The following is a 12,098-nucleotide window of genomic DNA, read 5'->3' as shown; positions in this document are numbered from 1 at the left end:
AAAAAGTATTAAGAAAGAGGGAAATATTCTGGAGATCAACATATTCTATGATTAAAAATATCAAAAGCCAAACTTTTTCTGATTGCCCCAAACATTTGGAAAATTAGTGAAGAAAAGAGGAATTGGGTGGTTAAGGGAAGCCCTTGTACCTTCTCAATCAAGACTAGTTATCACTGCATTCATCCTGGACTTGATGAAAGGTAGTTTCTAAAAGAAATATCTGAATAAATTTTTACCCCCTAAGTCTCAATAGATTGGAGTTACACATTTAAAAGTCATTGTGTGTGTGTGTGTGTGTGTGTGTGTGGTCACTAGGTGGCTCCATGGCTTGAGAGCCAGGTCTGGAGATGGGAAATGCTGGGTTCAAATATGGCCTTAGACACTTCCTAGCTGTGCCACCCTGGGCAAGACAATTAATCCCCATTACCTATCCCTTAACTCTTTTTTTTACCTTAGAATCAATACCAATACCAATACCAATATTGAATCTAAGATGGAAGGCCTGGGTTTAAAAAAAAAAGCTATTGTTATTAAACTTCTAGTAAGCAATTAAGCATCACTTTGGTATGCTCCATTTTTCAGTGTGTAAGATCTTCCCACACTTCCCTGCCAAACAGACAGAGCACAGGTTCTGAGTCTTTCTAAAGGGCTTCAATGTTAGGGCTTCCCCCACTCTTTTAGCTCATTTCCTCCATTGGAGCCCAGAAACACCCGATTCCCATCTCCCTGCACTCAAATATTCACGGGAGGACCCGCTCAATATTCCAGACATTTCCTGGTGGCATTTTCGCTGTGGGGTGCAGAGGCGAACCCCTGGGGTTCAGGAAGGATACCTTTTGCCAGAATACAAGACTCTGAAACTTGGCTTAAAACTAGAAAGAGAAATTTATTAATATGGAAAATAATGTTGAATGTGGCCAGGAGGGCAGCTTAGGTGGAAGCCTGTCTCCTAGGTGGAACAGCATGGATGGCAAAGCTGCCCCCCCCCCCATCCTGGGGATTTTATACTCTTTACAACAGGGAGGACATTACTCTGGAGCCGGGGGTTGGGGGGTGGGGGTGGGAGGTTTGCCCGCAGGCATGGGGATGGGGTGGGATGGACCTTTGGATGATGGATAACTATGGATGGATGAGGTGTGTCTCTTAGTCCATCTCAACTCCATGGGACAATCACAAGGCGGGTAATCCTCTAGGTGGGATGTTTTGGGTGGGGAGCAAAGGAATTTCCCTGATAATGGTTTGCCTAAGTTTCTGGGGGTACAATGCCCATGCCATTTTTACTTGCCCTAAGTGACACCTTCTGGCCACATCTAGCCCTTGGGTCATCGCTTCTAATGGTGTGGAATTCTGGCTGCCAGTGTTTGGCACGGTGGTACAGACACACACGCTCACACAGGATCCCTTCCCTCCGAGATTCCTCCCTGTCAATAGACAGCGGTTGGCCTGTTACCTCCCCTTTTAGACCTGGAGCTCCTCGAGGGCAGGGCCCTAGTTTTCGCTTTTCTTTGGAGCGTCAGCACTTAGCACACTTAGCCTGGCACAGAGGAAGCTTCTAAAGCATCCACATCCCCAACGGACTCGGGGGAAAGCCCAGTAACTAGCGGCCCCGAGTCCCATGGCTTCACTAGCTTAAGAACAGCACTGGGCAGCATCTCACGTCCTAGGTCGGCCAAGTGCAGCTGCCTGGGATTTCCCACGGAAAGCCTTCCCGGAAATTCTTTCTTCACTTTTCACCCCAGGGGCAATTGCGAAATGCAGCCGGCCCTTCTGCCTCTCCATAAGAGGAGAGAGGGCGGTCGGGTTCTGGCACTGAGGAGCAAACCCTTCCCACCTCGAGCTGCTTCCGACAGCTGCCAGCAGCAGCAGCAGCGGCGGCGGCGGCGGCAGCAACAACAGAGGGAGCTGCCTGCAACAAAGTTACAAACTTGGAAGCCGGGCTCCTCTCACAGGTAGGGTCCCTACAGAAGCGGACTGCATTTGTTTGGGCTGCTGCGTCCCTCTCACTCCGGTACTGTCTCCCTTTCCTCATTCTCCTCTTCCTCTGACCACCTCCGGCCCCTGTTTCCATGCACTTCGAGGAAGAGTTTGTGAAGATCCAGATCAGCCAATCTTTGTGTCTCTTCTGGAAGTGATGCGCAGCCGGCCACCTCGTGTGCAATGGCTCCCTACTCTAGATGGAAATAGGTCGGGCAGGGAATGTAGTTAAACGTTGGGTTTTCTAGGGGCACCTCCATCTCCACGTGGGAGCCAGAATCTCTTAAATCTAACGTGAAGATTTGGAGATGGGGGGAGGGGGGCAAACTGGCTGCGTAATCTTGCACAAATCGCTTCCAAGTCTTGGAAGGAGGATTGAATGGCTGCTGACTTGGTTTTCTAGGTCTCTGATCCTATGATCCCATCCCAGAGGCATCATCAAATGATTCCTTGTAGGGGAGACTGAGGTTCAGGAACCTGCAGCCTTAGAACCCAAGGCATGACCTAGCTGTATCCTAAACCAAGAACAGAAAATTTTGACCAAGCTCTTTGGCCGCCAGTGGAGGAGAGTTTATCTTTGATCTTAATTTAAATTGATTTAGTCTGTTGCCTGATTGACTTTCCCCAGAGAAATACGGTAGATTTTTTTGTATGATAAGGAGAGGTGGTTTTATTTTTCTATTAATCCAGGGGTCAGAAATGACATTGACATTAGAAATAGAATTTCCCCCAGTTGCAAATTGCAAATCTTCCTAGAAAAACATAAAACTCAAGACAGCTTGCAGGTAAAAAAATATATATATTGCATATATGTTTAATACACTTACATGGATGAGTAATTACGTTTTCATAGTAATAGTTTCCATTTTTCGGAAACTTCTATATTCTCCATACACATATAAGCCATAGATGGCTGTGGGAGACAGGGAGACCCTTTCCCCCCAGAGTATGTTCGAGGTGGATCACATTTATCATTCACGGAATAGTTCTAGCTTTCAAAACCATTCTTGAGCCTTGATATGTGAGTTTCCAAGCCCCTCTAAATGGCAGTGATATAAATGTCACTCACACGAAAGAACATTTTTTTCCTGTTACAGTCCTTGTAATTTTATAAAATGGCACATTTATTTGAAGCTGTAACTTTTTTGAGATATGGCCTTTTGCAAGCTCCCAAGTTTTCCTGAAAGCAGTGATTTAGAAGGGTGTGAAGCCAGCTCCTAAGAAGGAAATGCACCTGCCTAGGGAGCATGCCCACCATAGGAAGCTTTGCGCCTTCTAGGTTGTGTAGCAAATGGCAGGCCCACCAAGGTAATGGGGCATGGCACCTTCCCTGTTGCCAGCTTTTACAGTTTTCCTAAGCGGCACAGTGGGCTACTTGGAAGGCAGTCACCGAATGTTTCCTCCCAGTTACATGTGTTCAGTGCCTGACACCAGACTTCCAGATTTCTGTTTAGAACCAATTTACACTTTTCCAATGAATTCTCAGCACCACGCAGCTTAATAATCCATGAAAGCCCAAGGCGTGTAGGTGAGAGGCAGCTTGGACAGGGTCAGGAAAACCTGGTTTCTCTTTTCCACCTCTCACTTGTATTGGTCTATAACCTACACCTGGCATTAACCTAGTCTCAGTGCCCCAGGCAACATTCCTAAGACTATAAACCTCTGAGCTGCTACCCAAAGGCTTTGAAAGAGTTTCTGTACTTATGTATCAATGCAACCACTGCTCCAGTCCACGAAAAAAAATAAAAGGAAAATATTGACTTTTGTTTCTGTTTGTGCCCTCAAGGAACTGAGACTTACTAAGAAGATAAAAGAATTATTTAAGTAGATTCGAAGGAAGATTTGTGTGTATGGGGGTGGGGGGGGGGTCTATAAAGGTCTTGGGTTGGGGGTGGCACCCAAGCTTGCTTTGAGGAAAGCTAGGGAGGTCTATGTTGAGGCCGGAATTGATGACTTATTTATGGACCCATAAGATGATACCTCTAAAGCTGGGAGGTACCTCAGACCTAGCTCAGTGCCCTCTTTCCACAGATGATCAAAGCCAAGCCCAAGCAGACTGTGACCTTCCTCAAGATCCCAGAGTGAGCCTCCAATGAGTTAGGGAAATGGCAGGATGGGATTTGAAAACACAGTTTCTCTGACTCTAGAATGGCTCTTCCCACTCTTTGGCTTCTATCTTGTGCCTTCCTCAAAATAGCTGGAAGCCAGTGTCATCATTTTTGGTTTCTTAGTGTTGAAAAGAGACTTCAAGAGGTCATTGATGCTATTCCTGGGTCTCCCTAAGGACTAGACTTAAAACCATCCAAGAGTGGCATCAACAATTCTTTTCTTTTCTTTTTTTTTTTTTTTAATCTTCAGCTAGCTGGTCTAGTGGATTGAGAACCAGGTTTAGAGATAGAAAGTCCTGGATTCCGACTGACCTCAGATACTTCCTAGCAGTGTGACCCTGGACAAGTCGACTAACTCCAATTTGCCTAGCTTTTACCACTCTTCAGTTGTGGAGCCCATATACAGACAGTTTTGATTTTAAGACAGAAGATAAGGGTTTGTTTGTTTTTTTAAATCTGCAGATTAAATAAATCCACAAACCCCTAAAAGAATGAATCATTATTTTGTTTCAATCCTAACCAGTTGCTTTTTAAGGTCATTTCCCTTTGTAATATTTTGGGAGCACAAAGTATCCTAATCTGGATCAACTATTTATTCCTCCTTGCTACTGTGTGTCTTCCCCTTTAGAAAGTAAGCTCCCCTTCAATCAATCAACATGCATTTATTAATACCTACTATGGGGCAGGTCTTGTGCTAGGCACAGGATATACAAGTACAAAGAATGAAACACAATGAGTTTTCTTGGGGGGAGACTTCAACAAGTTTCTATGAGGGAGATGGGAGAGAGGAAAGAATAAGCATTTATAGAGTACCTACTATGTGCCAGTCCTGTGCTAGGCACTTTTTACAAATATTTTACAAAAATGTCATCTATAAAAAGATACAAAGCATAAATAAAGAAGCTAAAAAATATATACGTATATACATAAAGTGGATAAATACAAGGCTACCTCAGAGGCAGCTCAGGGAATCCGGAAAAGCTTAAGGCAGAAGATGGTGTCTGTGTTGCATTGTAATATCTTCATTGCTATCATCTATGCAATAACCTTTGTCTTACTGAAGACTTCTGAGGGAACCTGGATGATGCTGTTTAGGGTGAGGTCACTTGCTAAACAATTACAGTTGTGTACTATTTTATCCTACCTTGGAGATGGAGAATGTGTCTATGGATAATGAAGCTGTGAATTCACAGCTTGGATTTGATTTAATTCAGCATACATTTATTAAGTTCCTATAATGTTCCAGGCATACAAAGGTGCTGGGCATACAGGGCAAAAATGAAACCATTCCTACCCTTTGATAGGCTGCATTTTCTCTCTCTCTCTCTCTCTCTCTCTCTCTCTCTCTCTCTCTCTCTCTCTCTCTCTCTCTCTCTCTCTCTCTTTCCCTCTCTCTCTCTCTCTCTCTCTCTCTCTCTCTCTTTCCCTCTCTCTCTCTCTTTCTCTCTCTCTCTGTTTCTCTCTGTCTCTCTCTGTCTCTCTCTCTCTCTCTCTCTCTCTGTCTCTCTCTCTCTCTCTCTCTGTCTCTCTCTCTCTCTGTCTCTCTCTTTGTCTCTCTCTCTGTCTCTGTCTGTCTCTCTGGTGGGGGGTTAGAATTGACATAACTGAGATAATTAAGTAAACACAAGACATGTACAAAATGAGACTGTGCTAATAACAAAGGTTATAGATAGCAACTGAATCATGTTGGGCTTCAAAGGATGTTAGGAGCCCAGGTCATGAGTACATTTCAGATGTGGGGGGATCTGGGATGGGACTTGTTCAAGGACTTGGAGGGAAGAAATGAAATGAGAAGCAAAATGTGCTGGGCTTGACCCTCTAGAAATCATTTGTTTAACTTTGTGGAGGAGTTTTTTTTTTCCATTAATTAAACATAAACTCTTCCTGAATAGTCCATTCCCCTGAGTATTAAATCATCTCAGAAATATGGAATTGTTTCTATAAGTGACTCGGGTTATTCCAAATATAGTTCTGGCCTGGAAGAAAATAAATTTCCATTTTAAAAGCAAAGAATAAGTAATACTTTAGAAAAACCTAGGATGAGAAAAGAGAATTGTCACGTTGTGTATGCCTGGTTTTATAGGCATGTTTACATATAAATGTGTGTAAATATATAGGGTCTGCAGGTCATTTTTCTGCTCAAGCTGTCATTGGCTCCCCATTACAGGTTACCACACATACTTCTGGGGTCAGTGGAAAATGCCATAGGACTGTTACCAACATTGTTCTGGGCATTACTACATTGATTATTTTGTATTGGTTTAGATGTTGGCTTTTGGGGCAGGTCTGTCAAATTCAACATAGAATGTTCAGAAACTGAAAGACCTAGATAAAAAAATGCAACTCTCCTCCATATGAGCTGGCACCTATGTAAGGACAAAAAGGAAGCCACCAAGCTTATATTCTGTTGGGTCTTTTAATTGAAGGGTTTTTAAACCGCATCCTATACTCATAGTTGGATTTTTTTTTTTAAACCCCTACCTTCCGTCTTGGAGTTAATACTGTGTATTGGTTCCAAGGCAGAAGAGTGGTAAGGACTAGGCAATGGGGGTTAAGTGACTTGCCCAGAGACACACAGCTGGGAAGTGTCTGAGGCCAAATTTGAACCCAAGACATCCCATCTCTAGGGCTGGCTCTCAATCCACTGAGCTACACAGCTGCCCCCTCATAGTTGGATTTTTAATGGAATACCAGAATTTGAGAGTAGGAAAGAAACCTCAACTGTTGGGTCCTACCTAATACATGAAAGGGAAATCCCTGCTATACTGAGACCTGAAAACTTCCAAAGGGAAGAAACCCTTTCTGGACAGCTGAAATTGTTAGGAAGATTTTTCTGAAGTCAAGTCTAAATTGACTTCCTTCTGACTTTTCCCTCTACCCCTGGTTTTTGTCTGGAGCTTAATAGAACAAAATCTTCTTCCACAATCCAGCTTTAAGACACCTGTGATATCCCCTTCCACCAAGTATTTTCCAGGCTACATGCATATACATCTTCCTTCCTTCCCTCATTCCTTCCTTTCTTCATTTGTTTATTTCCTTTTTTTTGACCCTTAATGTTCCATCTTAAAATCAGTACTTTGTATTGGTTTCAAGGTAGAAGAGTGGTAAGAGCTAAGCAATGGGGGTTAAGTGACTTGCCCAGGATCACAGGGCTAGGAAGTGTCTGAGTCTAGATTTGAACCCAGGACCTCTCATTTCTAGGTCTTGCTATCAATTCACTGAGCCACCTAACTAACCCCACATATATATCTTTCAACTCATTGATCTTTCCACTGATCCTCATTTGACATGGACTCATGGCTATTTGTCATGCCAGTTGCCTCTTCTGACCATTCTCCAATCTACCAAAAATCTTTACTTTTTCTTCACCTTTTTAATAATATTTTATTTTGTTGTTCAATTTTATATAAAAATAATTTTAACCTTTTAAAAAAAATTTGAGCCAAATTCTTCCCATCCCTCCCTGAAACAATAAGCATCCTGATAGAGATTCTACACATGCAATAATACAGCAATTTTTTTTAACCCTTATCTTCTGTCTTGGAATCAATACTATATATTGGTTCCAAGGCAGAAGAGGGGTAAGGGCTAGGCAATGGGGGTCAAGTGACTTGCCCAGGGTCACATAGCTGGGAAGTGTCTGAGGTCAGATTTGAACCTAGAACCTCCCATCTCTAGGCCTGGCTCTCAATCCACTGAGCTACCCAGCTGCCTCCAGCAATGTTTTTCTTAAACCCTGACACCCAGAACTTAACACAGTACTGCAGAGGAAGTCTGAAGAGGGCAAAATAGAGTAGGCCTATTACTCTTCCTGGAAGCTCTGCCCCTCTTAATGCATCCAAGATCATCATATTAACTTTTTTTGGCTGCCAGAGATTGAGTTTGTCATCATCCAAATCCCTTTTTTCAAAACAAATGCTTTTTATCTATGTTTCCTCCTTGATTTCCTTTTATTCAAGTACAAGACTTTTTACATTCATTCCTGTGGATTTCTTTAAGATGACAATTTATGAGGGCAAATATGTGGCTCCATGGTTAGAAAACTAGATCTGGAGATGGCTTCAAATCTTGTCTCAGATACTTTCTAGCTGTGTGACTCTGGGCAAGGAAACTTAACCCCCATGGACCACTCTTCTTCCTTAAAACCAATATTTAGTATCAGTTCTAAGACAGAAGGTAAGCGTTAAAAAAAATTACAAATTATGAGTTGGAATATGAAGGTATGTCTACACCTTCATTGTGTCTAGACTGAGGAAATCAAAGGTCACTCACAGATGCATAGAAACTATTCACCACCCTGGTAGTGCCTGAAACATCTTTGTACCATCCTGAAAAACTTTCCAGAGAAACGATGGATTCTGTGAAAGCCTTTGGAAAGATGATGGCCAGTGAAGACACAGTAAATCGTCATTCCTGGTCATTCCTGGATGACTTGCATGTATAGACTGACCAGGTCTGTGTGCCACAAAATTACAAACTCAGCAATTGTATTGTGGTATGGTTATACCTGCCAGGTAAAAGGAAGAACCTTGCTTTGGCTTTGTACTATGTAAACATGTAAACAAGTGGAAGAAAACCATGGGCAATGAGGTCTTTTAACCAGTCTTATTTATTAGCAAACCTGTGATTTGGAACAAATGAAAGTAAAACATTTCCTCCAGGCAATAATACTGCTTAGGTTTTAAATCATATTGACATAATGTGATATGAAAAGTTATCAAAGTCCTGAAGGTAGGAACTTAACTCCTCATTTCATCATGCTTTACTATCCACAGAGGTGTATATAGAATAACAGATGAGCCTTACAGAAGGGTCTAAAAGACACTTTAGTGATCAGATAGCACTTAAGCAGTTACACGGATCCCGCCTGGATGTTTCTTGCCTTTTCATTGTGATTTGCAGGTGCCCTCATTTCGCACCCAAAGCAATTGGTGGGTGGCATAGTGGATAGAGCTCCCTACACAGAATCAGGAAGATCTGAGTTCAAATGTGACCTCAGACACTAGTCGTGACACTGCTGGTGCAGTCTGCTCAGCTGAAAAAGGGAGATAATATCCCCTCCCTCCCAGGGTAGTTGTGAGGATCAGTGAGATGACTGATTTGGGCTGGGTGATGGGAGTTAAGTGACTTGGTTCCAGGGATGTTTACCTATGGCTGGAGAGCTGTCCAGTTGCCAACCAAAGCACCCTATGGCTCATGCCTTCAGAATGTATGCAGGCAGAGACCTGTAAAGTGAGACCCATACACATGCCTTAAAGAAGCCAGGACCTGAGGGAACAACACCTTTGTCAGCTCCTGCCCCCACACTCCCTGGATTCCAATTATGAATTTGAAGCAAAGTTGCCAAAATGTATTTCCCGAATGAGTGATTCAGCGTAGCAGTTCCCTCACCCTAAAGGAAAAGGTTAGGGGTACAGGCTCCTTGCAGGGAAGGATGCCCAAGTGTCTTCAAAAGAGAGAGTGGAGAATTAGCTCCAATCTCTATTTGACAATATTCACCTATTAAGATATTCCTATCAATTTTAAATTAATTTTACCTTCAGTGCCTGTTATAGTACTTAAGAGGATTCTTGGATGTTGACTGAAAAACTGGATACAAACTGAAATTCCTCTTTTAAAAAATGATGCCACACTTCCCAGCTGTGTGACCCTGGGCAAGTCACTTGACCCCCATTGCCTAGCCCTTACCACTCTTCTGCCTTGGAGCCAATACATAGTATTGACTCCAAGACAGAAGGTAAGGGTTTTAAAAAAAATAATGCCAAATGGGGGAACCCTGATATAATGGGAAAAACCCTAGATTTGGAGTCCAAAGATCTGGGTTTGGATCCTATCTTTGCTATTTCAACTACTCATGTGGTCTTCAGAAAGTTTGAGCCCCAGTTTCCATATCTGAAAAATGAAGGCACTGGACTAGACAGTCTTTTCCAAGTCCTATACTTACTTCATATTTTTGTCTAATAGTTTCTGGGGAGAAAAACAACTTGGAAATGTATAATAAACACTAATCCGGCCATTAAGGATTTTGCCAACTTGCCAGTGAAGATGCTGCCCATATCTCCAAATGATAAGACTGAGTTGCACTTAGAAGGCATTCTCTTTTAACCTATTTAATGATGGACTGAGAGAAAAGGTGAGCATAGGCTCACCTTATCCAATTAGTTAACAATGCCCCAAATTTTTATGAGATGTTGGTTGGAATCTGGAATGCAGTTTGTGGTTTAAAGGATTTTCCCCCTCAATGCTTAGATAATTGAGGCATATAGAGATAGAATCCATGACCTTCCCACTCATTAGTACTATGTGCTAGCAAGCTGAACTAACCAGCCTAGGCAGTAAATATGTGATAGGAAAAAAAGTATGTGATAAAAGCTTGGTCAGTGGATCACAAGATATTCTTAATTTATCTCAACAAATGTGGCCTGAGATCTAAATAACTGTATCAACAATAATTCTCAAGATCTGAAGGGGAACTAGAAATATTATATTTCAAGGGACATGCCACAAATAAATCACAAATCAACTAAAGTGTGAATAATGTGGCCTACAAGAGGTCTATATTGCTGTGATCTTCTCTTAAATCCTTATACAGAAGGGAAATGAATGGTATTCGTAGAAATTTTCCAATCAAATTGAGTATGATTTTTGTTGTTCAGTTGTATCTACCTCTTCATGTCCTCATTTAAGGTTTTCTTGACAAAGATACTGGGATAGTTTGTCCTTTCTTTCTCTAGCTTAGTTTACAGATGATACTTGCCCAGGATCTCAAAGATGGTATGTTTCTAAGACCAGATTTGAATTCAGAAAGATGAGTCTTCCTGACTCCTTACTATTCATTGCACCACCTCGCTTTCCACTGAGTACCACAGGAAGTTCGATTATCAACAAGTCACTTGGAAATCTTTCCCATGCCTTTGTGGTATTTGAAGGCTCTGTCTAGCTCTGTCCATATGGCTTTAGTATGTTGTCTTATGTCCTTGTGTTCTTGTATCTCTCTTTTTTTTTAATCAACCTTAACAGTAAATTACCATCAATTGGGTTGCCATTGCAACATGCCACAATTTGGTTAACAGAACAGCTGATGCTTGGCCATCAAGCTCTCATGGATTCTTGGTTAAATGGACCATCCGTGGATGGATTTTTCTGTTTTCTAGCCATTGGTAACTTAATAATTCTTTTTTTTTTCCTGTAAAAATGTCAGGGGACTAGAGACCAGGATTGTATTAAATTTTGCCACTGCCTTTTTCTAAATTATTTAAACCAAATGGAATGAGACTAGCATGAACTCATAGGTCATACAAACCTTGAAAAGAGAATGTAGTATGTAACTTTGGGCAAGATTTTAATCTCTCTTTGCCCTAACTTTCCCATCTCCCTGTGCACCTGTGTAATTCCCCCTATCAAATACATGTATCCCTAAAAAACTCTGCATAATCAGAATTATTTGCTCCCATTGGCTTACATTATCATTTCAGAAATGTTTTAACCTCATTTCTGCTTGATCTTCAAAAGGAATAAATGTAAACAGTACCCAAATGCATTAAGGAAGCTTTTATTTAAGAAACTTTGCTGTCTTTCTCCCTGTAAAGTAAACCATCTCTTTGATAATATAGTCAGAGTCTAATTTAGCCTGTATTTAAGTCAGGGTTTTTTGGTTTATGGGATTTTTTTATACTAAGGCATTCATGCTGCATCTGATCACAGAAAGAATTAGAAAATTTTGCATGAACTTCATTGGTCTGAAGTTGCTCTTACCCACTAAGATTTTTAAACAAAAGGGAACAAGGACATAATACAATCTGAATGTTTTTTAATTGTGCATATGGCATGGGTAACCTCCCTGACTTCCTTTTTTAAATCCCAACTAAAATTCCACTTTTTACAAGAAACCTTTCCTAATACTTCTACTTCTTAATTCCAATGCCTTTTCTCTGTTAATTATTTCCTAGCTAATCTGTTTATAGCTTGCTTTATTTGTTTGCATGTTATTTCCCTCATTCGAATATAAGCAACTTC

General features: G+C 41.5%; 1 protein-coding gene and 1 long non-coding RNA gene across 5 annotated transcripts in view; one reads left to right on the top strand and one right to left on the bottom strand.

Moving 5' to 3' along the window:
• The window catches only part of LOC130454651 (uncharacterized), a 147,710-nt gene that overhangs the window by 72,100 nt on the left and 63,512 nt on the right, over positions 1 to 12,098 (bottom strand). The window lies entirely within an intron of this gene.
• The window catches only part of STEAP4 (STEAP4 metalloreductase), a 42,039-nt gene that overhangs the window by 11,782 nt on the left and 18,159 nt on the right, over positions 1 to 12,098 (top strand). The window contains exon 1 of one of the 2 annotated variants that reach the window (XM_007504977.2): positions 1,792 to 1,949. The exons of the other annotated variant lie outside the window; for it this stretch is intronic. The gene's annotated coding sequence lies outside the window, so the exon portion shown is untranslated. Of the gene's footprint in view, positions 1 to 1,791; positions 1,950 to 12,098 lie in introns of those variants that run through there. 2 annotated transcript variants of the gene reach the window in all.

This window comes from Monodelphis domestica, chromosome 5 (assembly GCF_027887165.1).
Source record: "Monodelphis domestica isolate mMonDom1 chromosome 5, mMonDom1.pri, whole genome shotgun sequence".
In the NCBI taxonomy this organism is placed as follows: domain Eukaryota; kingdom Metazoa; phylum Chordata; class Mammalia; order Didelphimorphia; family Didelphidae; genus Monodelphis; species Monodelphis domestica.
The sequence above is the reverse complement of the archived record's forward strand: the minus strand, read 5'-3'. Positions and strand labels throughout refer to the sequence as shown.